The following is a 4,952-nucleotide window of genomic DNA, read 5'->3' as shown; positions in this document are numbered from 1 at the left end:
GACCAATGGCTCCTCCTCCAAAATAAGGCACAACCGAACAGACTCCTCCTCAGGAATAACACACACAGCTGTTGTCAGACTGAGCTCAGGGAAGGGGGAGACGGTTTGGCTGTGAGGAGGGAAAACAGAGGCAATAGTTATACAACAGTTCAGATTAAGTTTATGGTGAAATCTTGCATTTTTCGAGAAGGGTTTGTCTGCATCCCTCACTACAAACCACGCCCTCTCAAGTTACGCCTAATACTACATTATGCCTCCTGCGAAGAAACAAGCATGGATGTCATTGCTTGAAGCAATCTTTTCAAGTACATTTACTTTTATGTTTTATGTATGAAATGTTTGTAAAGCTAAGTTATATTGCTTTAGAACTAAGCCATAGTGAAGGTAAAAAAAGCAAGAAAGTGAAGTAGAAGGAAAGAGAGCAGGCTGCATCGAAATCACATTCTTTCTTGAGTAGGTTCTTATTTTGAATAAGTAATTACTTCATGACTGCTAAAAAAGCATGTTCTATATAGTTTGAGTGTGTGTGGTATGAATGTAATCTGGACTACATCCGCCATGCTTTCATTATCATGTGACCTGCATCAATTGTGTCACTTCACGGCCTCATGGGATAGTAAAGTGTTCATCAAATGCACACTCCAGAGTCTCGGCTGACGTATGAGGTCATCCGGGTACTTCTTACCTGTTCTTTTATGAGTGCTGTGAATTTGAACATACTACTTTTGTCACATTCTTTTTTTCCGCCTATGCTATTTCAGATGCAGTCGATAGAAGGTCTAACTTCAAGTAGGGCGTGGTTTGTAGTACTGCAGACGTTTTTGTTATTTTGTTATTAATATTATTAAGTGGGACTATTAATGAAAAAAAAAAATATATCAAAAAAAAAATAAAACAATATCAATTATGTAAAATAAAATTAATAATGATTTAGCTATATCAATATTTGCTGAGAAAAGCCCATAGATTAAAATAATTTGATGATAAATATATTTTTTAAATAATTTATTTTTGTGTACAATTGTTATTGTTATTTTCTCAGTACTAATAATATACATAATCCTCTTTTAAGTATGCACAAATATATTGTAATGTTCAACACTGATGCTGGCCGCATGCCCTTTCAAAATGTACACCTTTGTACCACATTTACCCCTAAAAGGTAATTAATACCTTATTAGTCCCAAAGTGTACTTATATGGTACATGCTACCTTTTGAAAGGGTACTGCCCCAGTGACAGTTTTGTACCTTTTTTCTTAGAATGTATAGAGCACCCGTAGTTTTGGCTGTCCAGTTATTTATTGTATCAGCTAAGACAGGAAAAGCAAAAGCAGTGGATGAAGGACTAGAATAAATTCATGAAAACATCCAGTCACACCTGCTCATCTTCACACTGGCCAACTGCAATCTCACACCTAGAAAAATAAGCTACAATTCACCAGATAGTCACTGATAATCACATGCCTTGAAACACAGATAAACTGTAATTCGCTTCTTGGAAGAGAATCAGCAAGATTCATTTCTCTCTTCTTAAGAGATTTGGAGATTGAAGAATATGAAGTGCATAAATGCATTTACACAGCAAGAAGAAAATGACAGTTGACAGTAATCTACTGATTCCAAATCTTATTATTAAATAATAATATTTATATTCATTTAAACTAAATGCTTAATAATAATTGTTAAACCAAAATTGCTCATGTGTAATGGATTAGGGGTATAATAATTATATGAATAATATAAAATAATTATAATAAGTTATAGCCAGACAATGTTGTCTTTAAAAATCTGTTACTATTAATCTGTTACTAGTGACCTTTAATTTGGAGCAAGAGAAACTGGGGGAGTGACTTTATTGCATCAGACATGTGTCACTTTGCTCACAGCTGATTGGTCCAATTTCGGTTTGACATCTCTTACATAGAACATAACCTGGCCCGGAGCAAGTTAGCCGTGAAGCATAATTTATGATGATGAACACAGCTAAAAGCTGAGCCATCCACTTTCATGTGCTTAAAACCCAGGGTCGGTACCAACTAAACTGAAACATATACTGATAGGCACCTTTAACATATACCTTAAACAGGCATATACATCAGACTCTAACTTCAATGTACTTTGAATGAAGCAATTCATCTTAAATGCGATTATTTCAGCTAGTTAAGCACAGTGTGACTATTCATAATAAGGGGCTTTAATTTTTTCATCAAATTGCAACACCTATGACATGCTAAGCAGCAGTATGTTTAATTACATATTATGAAATTAAGTATACAATATCCTAAAAAAACTGTGTGATCAGTATAAATAGGCTATTTATAAACAAATTAATTGCATTTCTGTTTTCAATTCATTTCACTTCTTGAGGAGTGCCCAAGAGTCTCAGTGTCATTTCGATTGACTGTGATATTGTGATATGAATTCAACTCAGTTATGTCAGAGGAGACTGGGATTTTAATTGCTGTCTTTTTCCTCCCTAAAAAATGAGGAGTGACTTGTGACTGCTGGATAGCACATATGCTGTGCAAACTGTTTTTCCATTTCTGATTTGCATGGACCAGATGCTGTCCCATTCTATCCCTGAAATCCATCAATGAATGGACAACATTATTTTCTTCTGCATACAGTGCTGTCTTGAGGAGTGTCATATCTATTTAAAGACTTCTTAATTAGCACAGCAAATTTAACAGAATAAATTAGATTGACTTAGAGAACTGAGACTTCCTGACACAAACTATATATATACCCCTTTAAAGATTCATCACCTAATAAAGAAGGGGAAAAAAGGAATATTCTGCCACCATTTACTCACCATCACATCATTCCAAAATTTTTATTAATTTTCTTGCTTGGAACACGAACTGAGATATTTAACCAACTGAGGCCTATTGGAAAATGTGTCTTTGGCAACATTTCCAGTAGCACCTCAATGCAGTACACGAGATCCAGGGGGCGGAGTTGGTTCCAGATATAAGGGGTGGAGATTGGTAGGTTTAGGGGTGGGTTTAGGGATTAAGGGGTGGAGATGGGTAGGTTTAGGGATCAGGGGGCGGAGATGGGTAGGTTTAGGTATATGTAAGGTGGGAGGAGTTGGATCTGGATCCGACTCCTCCCCATGGATTTCATGTTCTGCAGTGAGGACCATCTCAACATTTCTGCAAAATGATATTGTGTTGCTTGCACGTTTTGCAAATGAGTGGCATTAAAAGTGCTTTCAGTGCATGAATCTGCCAGCGTAAACATAACCGATAGTGTTAAAAAGCAAACGTGAGGAAAAGCACATTTGCTAAGGCAACAATGCACTTCAGCTTCCTCCTACAAGTTTTTGAGCTCTTTGATTTGTTCCACTGGACTCAGAACAGAGCGCACTGTATCACAAGTGCAATGCTTTACAAGGTGAGCTTCAAAATAGTCATACATATGGACCTGCTTATGTGATGTAAGCTTGTCATAGTTTACAAATTGTGCACAAAACAAATGTTGAGGTCATGACAGTATTGTGCTAGAAAGCATGCAAAAGTAAGTGTTTATTAACCGTAAATGTGTCCCTGTAATCATAATTTGGGTGAAAAAGAATAAAAGTTGTTGGTATTTTACTGCCCTGAATGCATAAATGTAGGTGCATGGAGGCTTTTTTTTTTCAGTGGGCCAAGATTGGACATAAGAGTCAGTCAGGGTGACAGAATTTTTCATTTTTTTCTGAAATATTGCTTTAAGCTGTATGAAATTTGTATGAGAGCACTGTCTGTTTTCATTTTACAGATATAGCAAATGTGTTGTAAATTTATTGTTTTTGTAATGAATAGATTCAGTAAGTTTGTTGTGCTAATTAGAAGTTAAATCAGCTAACATTAATGATATATGACACCCAAAATCAATAAATACTGAAAACTCCCAGCAAGAACAATCGGTTGTTTGGATAACCAATCCAGCCTTCAATTACATGTTCATGTTCTGGTAGCTTTGCGTTTCAAATAAATTTGTGTCGTTTTCAGCGATACAGTCACCACAAAACTCCGCAGAAATCCTCAGGTGTCTCTTAGCTTTTGTGACAGTCTGTGAGACTCTGGCCCTTCCATTATGGGTGTTCATAGTAATTACAAAGAACAAGATCTCTCATTCTCTAAGCCAAGAGTGTTTAGACAGACCTCTGATTGGCTACTAGTGAGAACATTACAGTCTCCTCACACACAGACAGAAATCAATGGTTGGGAAATTGTGCAAAGAAATAATGCTGGCACTTCTATATGTGCAACAAGGTCTTATTTTAAATGGTATATGAAGTAACATTCACTTGTTGGTAATGACCTGAATTTGTGTTTGGTATAGGATTAAATGGTCTGATGTCTTCAGCAGAATTTGGATGAGAAAATAATATTACGTAAAAATTAAACCGACTTAATATCTGCTAACTCTTTATTGTGTTGGTCCCCCAACAGACATTCTACTGACTAACTTTGCAAGTACTTATTCTAACCCTAACTCGTCTACTAATACTCTAATAACACTTTAATGAGAGTAGACATGTACAGTAGGTGACATGTACAGTAAACAGAATGTGTTAAAGGGACCATCAAAATAAAGTGAAAACAAAATAGTATTGTTAAACTTTGCTCTCAGAGAAAATAGAGGAATTTCTCTTTAGAAAACCCAACTTGTTCATAATAACTACATCACCCCGCAACAAACAACCTTGAGAAAAAAAATCAATTTTAATTGGCTGTGTTGACAAACTTCCTCTCTTGACATTGGTTTGATGGTTTTCAATCAAGGACAGTCAATCTCCTGCTGTTTAAACTGCATCCGAGGGAGCGCTTGAGTGCATGATCAAAAGCTGATCATAAATAGCAACGAAGACGAAATATCATATACATACATTGATGACAACATAAAGACTTTTCAGGTTGCTCAAGGAGAGACTCAAGTCGTCAAATTACTGACAGACATGAGT

The sequence above is a fragment of the Abramis brama genome, assembly GCF_963993115.1.
Source record: "Abramis brama genome assembly, chromosome: 8".
Lineage (NCBI taxonomy): Eukaryota > Metazoa > Chordata > Actinopteri > Cypriniformes > Leuciscidae > Abramis > Abramis brama.
The sequence above is the reverse complement of the archived record's forward strand: the minus strand, read 5'-3'. Positions refer to the sequence as shown.